The sequence below is a fragment of the Aricia agestis genome, chromosome 4 (assembly GCF_905147365.1).
Source record: "Aricia agestis chromosome 4, ilAriAges1.1, whole genome shotgun sequence".
NCBI lineage: Eukaryota > Metazoa > Arthropoda > Insecta > Lepidoptera > Lycaenidae > Aricia > Aricia agestis.
This window is the reverse complement of record NC_056409.1, coordinates 13521269-13534133: the sequence shown is the minus strand read 5'-3', so window position 1 is coordinate 13534133 and position 12865 is coordinate 13521269. Positions and strand designations below refer to the sequence as shown.

At 36.2% G+C, this 12865-nt stretch overlaps 1 protein-coding gene across 4 annotated transcripts in view; it reads right to left on the bottom strand.

Annotated features, from left to right (window-relative positions):
- LOC121726063 (homeobox protein prospero) overlaps window positions 1–12865 on the bottom strand; it is an 88953-nt gene that overhangs the window by 63397 nt on the left and 12691 nt on the right. The window contains exon 1 of one of the 4 annotated variants that reach the window (XM_042113288.1): window positions 5243–5253. The exons of the other annotated variants lie outside the window; for them this stretch is intronic. The gene's annotated coding sequence lies outside the window, so the exon portion shown is untranslated. Of the gene's footprint in view, window positions 1–5242; window positions 5254–12865 lie in introns of those variants that run through there. 4 annotated transcript variants of the gene reach the window in all.

Here is a 12865-nt window from a genome sequence, read left to right as displayed (position 1 = left end):
GTATGGGGTTGTTATTTAAATGATGACATAAATAAGTAATTTGATAATCTAAAGAGTTTAAGCGAGACGATTTGTGATTTTAATTACTAAAGGTTGCTAGTATTCATGAAGTTCTGTGTTTATTTTTTTTATATATTTTTTTAATGAAATAAGGGGGCAAACGAGCAAACGGGTCACCTAATGGAAACCAAGTTCCGTGGGTCCCCCATGGATACTCGCAGCATCAGAAGAGCTGCAGGTGCGTTGCCGGCCTTTTAAGAGGGAATAGGGTAATAGGGATAAGAAGGGAAATGAATAGGGGAGGGTAGGGAAGGGAATTGGGGAGGGTAAGGAAGGGATTAGGGTAGGGGATGGGGCCTCCGGTAAACTCACTCACTCGGCGAAACACAAAGCAAGCGTTGTTTCACGTCGGTTTTCTGTGAGAACGTGGTATTTCTCCGGTCGAGCCAGCCCATTCGTGCCGAAGCATGGCTCTCCCACGTTAAAAAGGTTTTTAGAAGAAAGAGCATCTAGGTCTTATCTCAAAGGAACCGCCTGTGAGTTTTTACCACTTAAACGAGTAAAGCCTCATCTCCAAAGTCCCAAATACTGTGTATCGACTCACGACTTATGAATTTGATAGGTCGGAAGTTCGAATGCGACTTGGACTTTTAGCTCCTTAACGTGATATTAACTCGAAAAGTTTGAAAATCATACCCTCCTGGAGTTATCCAAGGTACAAAATTAATGTATTCTATTTTTTTCCTCTAAAAATTATATTTTTTTTCCTCTCACAGTGAGATGAGATCTTTTATAAAGAGCGCTGCTCTGAAGGCTTTTGGCAATCAATCTATTTCCATCGCATATCCTGGTATGTGATGTAGATTGCTAAAGATAGACGTGGAAGACACACTTGATAGACATTTACCGAATGTCTGCCATACAATTTTTGGCAAAAAACTTTTCGTGCTAGAGCACGAATTCTGACTAAAATAGATTTTAGTCTAATATTTTTTTGTGAAATAAGCAACATGCCAACCAACATCGATAAAATTAAATTTTAAATCAATTGATTAACCCCTTGCTATAAATTTCGAGTTCCCACCGTCAGAATGTATGATCTATGAATATTTAAGTTAATAAGTAAATAATTTATGATGAGGTTTTATGCGCGGTTATGCGTCGTTATGCTGTGACTAAATAAATTTGTACACCTGTTAACGTGTACAGTCAGGAGAAAAAATGGGTTTTGATTTATTTTATAGCAAAGGTATTGTACATTATTATTTGGTATGTAATGTAATATTGTTGTTTTCTATTCGTTTACATTCAAATTTGAAGGAATTAGAATATAAACTTTTTGACGTAGATTTTCAGGTGTAAAATATTTTTATAAAAATTTAAATTAATATTGTACGTATTGAATAATGTATAATGATTACTATAATATAATTTGTGTTAAAATACTATGCCCAGATTTTTGTAGGCGAAGGTGAAGGTAATTTTTGTGTAGGCAGTACTAAGACCCCCGGTGCGTGACTCGAAGGAACCGGAAACGGTGCTCAACATCGTGTCGGCCGCTTCCGTGCGCTATGGCCGCCGCTTCCGCCTGCGCTTATCACTTAAAACATGCTACAATCTTGTTAACTCTCCCACTGATTTACAATTACATCGAAGCAATTGTCCTAACAAAAAATTAATATTACATCGTTGTCGAATGTTTCATGAAGTTGTAATTGTAATTGGAAAACTCATTATTTATTTGCATCTCTAAAGCTAATTAAGTTCGCAATAGAATAGGCTTCGTGTAACAATACGGTTTGGGATATCGTGAGTGGTCTAATTTTTAAATAATAATGACGAGTTCTAAGAGGCCCCGCACGCGTAATAAACAATAACGGCACTCAGACAAAACAAAACCTCTATGCAGGTTACCGCGGATCGTCAAATCGAAAACAAAAGGAAAATGAAATGGAATGAACAAACCCGAAACATGACTCCAAAGTGCATCGAGTGTCTAAATTCGAGTATTCGTTTTGTCGCTAATATAGAAACCAACAAAACCCACAATACGTTAACCTGAAGCACCGCATCGATGGCCCGCCTTTCGTTGTCTTGTTTTCGTGAAAATAATAAACATAATGACTTCGGCGGTATCGAGTTGCGATATTCAGCGTTCTGTGAATTTAATATGGAAGAGTCGTTCGAAAACGGAATAGTCATTATTTTTAATTAATTAAAGCGAGCTCATCACATAGCGTAATCTAAACCAAAATAGGTTAAACAAAGAGCGGGTTGTCTGTGGCGCGGGCGCGGGCGCGGGCGGAGCGAGCCGCGCGGGCGGGCGCAGCGAGCGAGCCGGCTAATGCGGCCGCATCTGCTACGTAATGAGCTACTCAAGTACACCCTAACTTGTTTACATTGTTTCTTTATTGTGTTTTTTACCCGCCTCTTTCTTTCCTATGGTAACGAAATGATTTTTTCCCCGCAATAAAACGAAATCTCGCGTCAGTTGACTCTTTGTCTTTACGATTTTTTTAATTAGACGTGCGTCGTGTTCGTCGTGTGTGCTTAGCGTGTGTGATGCCAAAAGATTTCGCGGTTTTTCGTCGTCTTTTCACGGATCTCTCTCGAGTGAGCGACGTTTGACTGTCTGTTGTTTTGATATTAATTATCCCTCAACGGTTTTATACGACCGCGTGGACTTTTGTTGAAATAAAATTTCGTTTATCCAAATTAGCCATCAAATATTATTTTTGGATGCCTCATTTGGATCCATGCAGTTGTATTTGATGGCTGATGGATTAACATATATCATTACGTGATTCTCATCATGATATTTACTTTTAATTTTTCAAAATATAATGGACGCATAGTAATTGTTGTTTTAAAAATTATATTTCCTGTCCAAGAATTTTTTTACTTTATTTATGTTGACCGATCACAACTTTTAATAAAGAAACAAACCACTTTTGTACTTCAGTATACGTCCATGTAGGTACTTCATTTCCGATTGAATAGCGTCCCAGCTTATACGTATAGGTAAAGAGCCAAGATAAAGCTCGAAGCATTAACTCATATTCTCAAGCTAACGTTTTTTAATAAAGCCAAGCAATTACAGGCTCGCAGCGTCACAATTCATATGAGCTAAAGTTCCGGGCGGGTACAGTCGGTAACAAAAGTGCGGTACACTCGCCAACAAAGCGGCTAATCATTCTCGTATGTGCGTGGCCCGGTTTCCATTGTCTGCGCCATGATTAAGAGGATTGTCTCCAGCCTTCCTCGGATATTAAAAGCTCGTCTTCTCGATGCGATAGTCTAGGAATTGTGCGCTCGGTTGTACACGCTAGACGGCTAGATAATGCGTAAAATGTGCCGCTATGTGAAACTTTCGCGGCGCGGTTTTGTTTCTATTATTATGAGCTTTTCATGCTCGGGCTCGCCTTTTTGCGGCGATCTTGTATTATAGGTAGTGACGTGATGAATTTTTCCGCTTTGGTTTTTTATACTACTAATGACTGCCTTTTTGTCGCAATGGACAGACGCCCCGCTGGGAATATTAAAAATAGTTTCGGAAATATATCGAGAATTCTTGAGTTCGAAAAAGGAATATTCAGTATGAAACAAAACCTCGCTGTCATTATAATAGACCTCGTTCTCTTTATCTACAAAATGTTTTAGATTGTGTTTTGTGGAGCATTTTACACGGTGCAAATGCTTTTGATGTTTTTATGCTCTACGATCGCTGTTTCACATAACATGAAGTATAACTTATACCTAATAAAAATTGCGATAGCATTAATTTCTACACTATTGTTTGTATTTCTAATTTCTTGTAAGACTGAGGTAGGTACCCACAAATTGTTTTTTGACGCAGAGATTCATTTATCGTGCGGTAACAATTAACAATACCTTTTGGCCCAAATTCCAATAAAATCATGGTAAACCTCTTTACCATGATTTAGGACTCAAATAACTTACTAATAGAAATAACTTACAACGCAATAGCGGTTCAGCGTGAAGATGTGCTAAACACTTTCGCGTTTACAATATTATTTGATTTTTATGGTTTTGACTTTTACTCGGTGATAGAATACTGAGTATTTGTGGAGTCTGTAGACCATTAGATGGGGATAATTATTAATGATGATAAGACCGACCAAGTGAAGAGGGAAGGAGGGTGTGACCCTCACGCTGTGTTCCTACTTGAAGCCTTTTGTGAGACTCTACTTTCACCGGATATTTGATTTTTATCTAAAAATTAACGAATTATAAACTTATAGACCACTTTCTATTTTTTTCTGCGAAAAAGGATTTTTTTTTCATGACATTTATTTAAATTTTTAATTCCAAAGTGGTTTCAATATTTTTTAAATGGAACAAAATTTACTATGTTATCCAGACCACCTTCAGTTGAGAGCTTTAATTTATTGAATTACTAGCTGACTCGGTGAACGTTATTTTGCCGTGTACCTACGTTATTTGATATACGAGTTTGAAAAATATAATATTATGTTTGTCGAGTTTGAAAAATATAATATGTGTGATTTACTTGATAAACGCTACATTTTTCATCATAATCAGTACAGTCGTTTCGGAGCAGTTTGGCAAGAGAATTTTATATTATATAAAAGTTATACAATAAAAAGCTATAGGAAATTGTCTTTGTTTGTACTAGAATGGAAATTTCGTTCCAATAATGTTGGAGTGAGATAATAACCATCTCTGTCACATAAAGAGGATCGAGAGGGTCTTGGGAGAGGAAATCTTAAGGCACTTCGAGATAATCGCCCATGTAGGTAGGGTTGTGCTAAATATTTTTAAAGCTTTTATAATGTCAAAAATGAAAATGGTACACTTTTTAGGGTTCCGTAGCCAAATGGCAAAAAACGGAACCCTTATAGATTCGTAATGTCTGTCTGACTGTTTGCCTGTCTGTCTGTTCGTCTGTATGTCACAGCCACTTTTCTCCGAAACTATGAAAGCTATACCTACTATTGAAATTTGGTGATTAGATGTAGTATGTAAACCGCATTAAGATTTTGTGAGAGAGAATCTTCCAAAGTGGTAAAATGTGTGTGTAAATTATTAACTGATTGAAATGGTTCTAAATTTTTTTTCTTTTAGAACCATTTTAATCAGTTAATAATTCTGAATTTTACTAATAAGTACCTAGTAACGACATGTGTCTAAACATTTAAAATAAGCATCTTAAAAAATAATTTGCCAATACTAAAAAAGTAAAGATGTTTCCTCCTAAAACAGGAGGAGGTGTCTTTCTTTTTTTCAGTACTTCCATAGAAGAAGTCATTTAAAAAACCCACTCAGCATTAAATTGGCCGGAAGCTCAAGGTTTACAATGTTTACGTTGTGGTAGCCCTACTCACCCCAACGTCTTAACACTCTTAACCCTCGCTCCTCAAGACGCCGTGTAATCGCCGCAACACCCGTAATCGCTGGGCCGTGCTCTCGTCCAAGAGCGGAGCGATACGCACTCGCTTAGTGGAATTGATAAAAACATTTTTATTATGTTATTAATAGTAATAAATAATTCGTATCCATATTATAAATGTAAAAGTATCTACTGTCTGTCTGTTATTTCAACGTGTTTTAATCGACGAACTTAGATTAAATTTGGTAGATGTGAAGATACTTTATGACTCCCATGTCCTATATTATATTCAAGTAGTCATGGGTTAAATCAATTTTTACACGAACGATAATATTGCGGACACTGAATAGTTTAGTATAAAATTTATAATTATTGTTATATCTGTTTTTATGTAAATTTTGTAAATTATGTATAATGTAAATATTTTAGGTAACAATATTCATGTTATAGATTTTCCGTTCGTAATAAATTCAGAACTCTATTTAATTACATATTTCAATTGGTTTGATAATAGTCTATAATAAATGATCAAACTAACTTACCAAGTAAAGTTCGATCATAACTATATGAGTCGCTTTATTCAAATATATTATTAACCAGACGTATGATAATTAATGATTGATGTCGTTAGATATTACAAAAAAGAGATAACACAATTAATACAGATTGCAACAAAAAACCGTGACGCTGTTCGTGTTAGCATGTTCAAATCTTAATATTATTTAAGTGTTTATTGTTACACGCAAAGGACTTCAAGATGTTTCCTAAACTGAGGCTTATCACCGAGATTCCGTAGTAAATTACACGTAAATGTTGTAAATATTATTGGGCTAGTGATAATATTATTATTACACTAACAATACTGTTATTATGTGTTTGTAATAAAAATTATAGTAATAATAAATTAGTGTGTAAGTTGTAACGTTTGAATGTGTTTTTAATATTTTAATTAATATTAATAATTATAAAATAATGTTAGGTTGGGGAAAAAGTTTCTTCGCATTGTACATAAAAATTCAAAAGGATTTTTATAGAGTTTATGTACAATTGACTAAAGTATATAGATTATAGGTGCCATTTTGTTTGATACCTTTTTGCCATCTTGTTAGTAGGGACATAATCCTATTGCTATAAAAATTTTGGGGCTTCTGATGAAAAAACTGCGACAAGTGGTTTTGGCAGTCCTCTTGTGATGTCAACCTGACACTGCCTAAGGAATTCTGCAGCGACCGAAACAGGTATAAATCTGAAGATGCAAGGTCAGGACTATACAGCGGATGCATTAACACCTCCCAGCCAAACTCCCGTAATTTTTGCTGAGTGGCTAAAGATGTGTGAGGTCTAGCGTTATCATGGTGAAAAACCACACCCCTTCTGTTGGTTAATTCCGGCCGCTTTCTCTCAGCTTCTTGCTTTACTCTCATCAGTTGTTCGCAGTACAGTTCAGAATCGATGGTCCTGCCTGGCGATAACAGCTCTTAATGTATAATGCCCTTCCAATCCTACCACACATACAGAATCACCTTGTTGCGAGTTAACCTGGGTTTCGCCACAGTCTGTGAAGCCTGACCGGCCTTTGACCACGATCTTTTTAGCACGTTCTTGTCGTACGTGATCCACTTTTCATCACGAGTTATCAGCTTTCTCAAAAATGGTTCGGTTTCATTACGTCGTAATAAAGAATCACAAACGAGTACACGGTTCATTAGGTTTCTTTCAGTGAGCTCATGAGGCACCCAAATATCGAGCTTTTCTGTGTACCCAGCTTTTTTCAAATGCGTCAAACCGTTTCGTGGTCAATCCTCAGTTCTTCAGCTACATCGTAACTTCTAATATGCCGATCTTGCTCCACTTTTTCAAAAATGGCATCTGTTTTGTCTATAACAAGGCGACCAGAGCGACGTGCATCTTTGATATCAAATTTCCAGATTGAAAATGCTTAAACCAAATTTGCGCTACTCTCACAGATACTGCATTAGGTCCATAACCATCACACATTTTTGTCGCGGCTTGTGTTGCATTTTTACCTTTTTTGTAATAAAATTTTAAAACGTATCGAATTTCTTCACTACAATCACTCATTTTAACAATAAGAAAAACAAATGAAAATCTCACATTTATCTAATCTGAATTTGGAAATGTCGTCTGTAAAATTAAAACTTTTTAATGATACCAAAATCAGCCAGATACAATTGGTATAGCCCAAGACCAAGAGATTTTATGACAAGTTCATACATACTATGATGCGAAAAGACTTTTTCCCCGACCTATTATAACGCTTTATTACATTCAGATTATTTGAAAATCAGCCTGAATTTTATTTATCAAAAAATACTCAGCTATGTCGAGGGAAAGATATTATGTCTGAATACTTTGGTTACACTCGTTTTGTTTGAAATAAAAACCTTGGCACATGTCAAATTCTAAAAAAAAATATTAAGTAACTTAACCTCCAACTGCAACTCGTGTATCAAAATTGGACGCCGCAAATAAAATGGAAATAGCATAGAATAAAATATGTAAAATCGCATCGGAAGTAAAGAGTTAACTGGCAAAAAGTTACACAGGTACTGTTACCGAAGTTAACAATCTGACGTGAGATGAAAATAAAAAAGTTGTCAAAAAACACGCAAAAGCTGTTTACCAATCTATAGATAAAACACCTTGGCTTATTTTTTTTGCGAATGTTTGAGTATCGCATCCCGGGTGTGACCGAACACATGTCAGATTTGAGCGCGTGCGGCCCAAATTAAACACCTTTTGCAATATTAACTAGGTTTTTCTGTAACCATATTGCTTTCTTTTTGTTTTTTTTGTCTGAATGTTTTGGCTAGTTTTTTGCTGACGAAATCTCAATATTTATCTTTCATTATTTAATTATTATAGTTTTTTTTATTATAAATTTGTGGCCGTCTATGGACTGTTCGTCCATATCCTTTTTTTGTTATTTTATTATTTAGATTTTTCGCACCAAGGATAATTGAAATAATACTACGAATTTTAATTAATTGTGGTCAATCACGCCATGGACCACAATATATATTTATTGTTTTATAAATTACATAATAATAATATTAATGTTTTGAACGGTGAGGTCCCAGTCGGTGTGGCGCCCAGTAGGTCCGACATTTTCCGATTTCCTTAGATGCCTTTAGATGTCGTGACATTGGCTTGGTGGAGAGGGGTCACTAAAGCTGGGTGGAGTTTCTAGGCTGTTAAAGAGATATCGTTCTGTGTCGAATCTACCCGCCATGTGGCTTAGGACTTTATCGTTCCTGTCTTTTATAGCCATTTTTATGTGTTCGGTTGACACCTCCGTGGCTCTTTTTATGAAGCTTGCCACAGCGTCTCCATCAGTGTCAGTGTAATAGACACAGGTGTTAGTGTGCCGGGATATGGCTACAACTGCATGAGGAACGCTGTCATGGATTGCCAGCTTTCGGGACTTGATCTGTATGATGATCACCGAGGGACTCGTTAACCCCTGAGCTTCATGGATTGTGAGGACGCGAGAGTCCGTTCCCGATCCATAGCCTGTATTAGTGAGGGCTGCTTTCTCCTCTTGTGTGTGGACAAGATACAGGGTATTTAGATCGGTTTTAGGTATTCTCGCTCCTGTATACTTCATTAGCTTTAGGGACCGCACAATTTCCTTCGATGATAATTGTTATAGTTTCTTCAGATTCCAAACCAGATTAAAGCCTTTTTCGATGATTTTTATGATTTAAAGTTAATTAGACAAGTAGTTATTTTTAATGGATAATGCAATGTTTATTTTCAGTACCTATTTTAATGGCATATGTTTTTCTTACAAATGGTTATCTGTTTTACATTTGGAATGTAATAAGTAATAACTAATAACGCCGATAAGGCGAACATATTGCCCGACAGAGATACTCGTGAGGTCACTGAACTTTGTATTTTTGTCATAAAGTTCTTATCAATGTTTCATAAACGACGTCCTCTTTTTTCGAAGCCAGTTAAAATAGTAAAGGTGTTTGATTCATTCATAATGTTTTTTTAATAGCCGCATAATAATTTGCAAAAGTTTTACAGTTAGGTTAGGTTAGTTGGTTATGTCATTACATTAAAATTTCTTACATCTCTCAGCAACAACTATATAAACATATATTGAAAAAAGCATACGAATAGTAAGGAGGCAAGATTGCTGAGCAAATGTACTTAGATTAAGTGTGATGATGTAGCACACATGTTTTCTGCGATGTAGAGCCATTAAAATCTTCGCGGAAGTTTGGAAATCAATTACAAGTTGGCGGAAGGGCCGGCCCTTACAAGGCGGCCCCGGCACACACTGCGGCGACCGCGGTATTTTACTAATCTAACTTTACATCTGAAGCTGCAATATAAATTAGCTATTTCTACACCCAAGATTAGTTTTCTTGTTCTCGCTTTGCTTAAATTAAGCAGGTTTACCAAAATCATTAGTTAGGTATTTAACTTACTCTTCTGGGCTTCTATTTAATAAAACAAAAGAAAAATTACCAAATATTTTACTTTGAATCCACGGAGGAAGCCTATTTTCAGCGGCGCAAGTTTTTCGGCCGAAATAATGAACGTCATCTTGTTACGGGCAAGCGAATAAAAATCTTCTTCGCTATTAAAATTCACGAAAATAATGGACAGCGTCTAATTGAAAGTAGTACTTTGAATGAAACTACTTGAATGTTGTCAAAAATTCTTGAATTGCGGGCCTCAAAATCGGCGCAGCCGGCACGCGAACGAAATAAAACAATAAAGACCATTAAACGCGAACAAAAGGAGTAAAAGGCAAGTCGGGGTACAATTAAAACAAGAAATAATAAGGAGTTGTAATAATAAGTATTATTATAGAGACAGAGAGAGAGGGGTCGCGCACACCTGGCCCGCCACGCGACCCCAGCGCTTCTGCCGATTGTGGCAACTGCCACCACCGTGTGCAATATGCCTAAATGTTCAGCCTAAACTCTGCTCGTCAAATATAATTTATGGCACAAAAATTTTTCCTCTTCATATATCTGCTTCTACTCTACTACTAAGTCGACGCTTGTAGTCATTTCCTTAGTGTATATTTGCTAACCACTATGAAATTTTATTCAGTTGATGTTCTGAGTGTAAATTAGGTCCACCGTACCATAGAGGAATTAATGTATGGCTGGTCTCTGACCGTACATAAAAAAATAAAAATATATTCCAAGAGCATTTCTAAATAAAGTACCATTTCATTATAAAACCAATCGAACATAATTAGCGGTGAAGTAGAGTTCGATGACAGATCTTCGGATCCATCTTGACATCACTCCACATGTGTAGCACGGCATATATTAATAAAACTATTCCGTACTCGTGACTAATGAGCGCGTGGCACTTGACCGGTTTTCCTCGGGTTTATAATAATAATTGAACATTGTCATGGCAACGCGCGGCGCCCTAGCTGCATTCCGACATAATAAGAATTACACCCCTTATTCCAGTAAGTCACCGACATCTGTCTTTGCCCAGCACCTGGCTAGCTCAATCTTCGTTCCTAGTATGTGCAGTAATGCATTATAATTTGATGCATAATAATTGAATGCGCATCTCGTAAACGCAATAGGAAAATTGTTGCCACAACTTTGCGCCGATGTTCGTGATTTTTGTGATAAAATTGACTATAGTATCTGTATTTTTCTTTGAAGTATCTAGAGATACTATAAGTTTTACATTGAAATACTGTCAAATTTCATGAAAATCGAAAACTTTAAATATCTTATTTTTACACACTATGGCATAATAACATTGTCTTTGTTTTTGGAAAAACCTAAAAGTTATAATATTATAACATAAGTATGTCTGATTACAAAATACCTCATTAACAATAATGTAATAACAATGAGTATTTACATCCTCACATACAGGTGTAGTGCCCTTTGCAGAGTAATTGGTGTAACTTCAGGAAGCGGAAGCGGCCCGCCCAATGTTAGTTCGTCACGGCGGCTGCCACACAATACTGTACGGACGGACGGACAAGTAGGTGTATGTATTATAGAGATGTGCCGATCATGACTTTAACCGACTAGCCGACTAGCCGATTAGTCGGCTGCAAAGAAGCCGACTAATCGGCCGACTAGTATCATGGTTTCGGAAGTTTCTGTCACACTTTTTTTACTGCTGATTTGCGGGTAAGTCACACACGCCACCTGCAAAGGTGTCGGATCGTGTTATATTTACTTTGCGTACGTTACTTTTTTATGATACAATTCTTGTTCTATTCCATTCTTGTCTCAATCTTGATTTAATAATACATACCTAATTTGTAGTTAAAAACTATACTTATTAAAAAAATATTTCTTTACTAGCAAGTAATTTCAGATACACTTCATTTAATTTTAAAATGTGTAAGACTTATGGATATATGAACACATTGTAAATAATCAAGCTTTTTATAATGTAATTTCAATAATTACAGCAAAAATTAAAAATGTAATAAGCCGGATAGTCGGCGCTTTTTGCCGACTATTCGCCGACTAGTCGCCGACTACAAAAGTGGCCGGATAGTCGGCTTTACCGACTAGTCGGCACATCTCTAATGTATTAATATTCCTTTATATTATGACTCATGTACAACCGCGATGTCGAAAAAGTGAATGCAGGGAAAATATTTTCGATTCATACTTCCATCCGATCCATGATTCGAAATTGGAAATTAAGTATCAAAATATTGTGACAAATGACAGTAGTTATCATAGCTAATAAGTAGTAATAAAATCGGCCAAGTGCAAGTTGGACTCGCGCACGAAGGGTTCCGTAGTCCGTATCATTATAGTAAGAGCAAAAATAAGTAAGAAATGTGTTTTTTTGTATGGGAGCCCCCCTTAATTATTTATTTTATTTAAATATAGCCACCAATAGCTGTACCAATAGCGTCTACTAACTACAGACAAATTTCGTATGTTGTGAGAGTGAGTCGCAACTTCAACGAGCTATGGCAGGATTATGATCTTGACGTATTCACTACAAAGGCAATGTCGATTAGAAACAGGTTGAGCTGTCAATTTTTTGATAATTTGATTTCCTAAAATTTGTATCAGGTGAAACCAATGATATTCTATGTTACTAACGTAACTAGATTGGAAGTTTACGGTAGCAACGCGTTGCCACTTCGAAGATGCCTGCAGGCATATCTCACATACATAATGACATAACGAATATATGACTTGACATCGTCTTTTGAACAAAAAAGTGGTTACGCATTTCTGAGAATCTTTTGTAAGACATTGCTACTCTAGTATTTTAGAAACTCATTGGGTGAAACCATATTACTTATTTTATTGTAAGTGGCATGTTGTTCTTTTTGGTTTCTTGGCCATACCATCGTTTAAACCTTTTGCTATAAGTACTTGTTTTTGCATTGTATCCTATCTAAGAAACATATTTTCTATATAATGAAATTAAGACCGTTCACAATATCATGTATAATGTTACTTAGAGGTGAAAACTTGTAATTGGCTTTCTGAT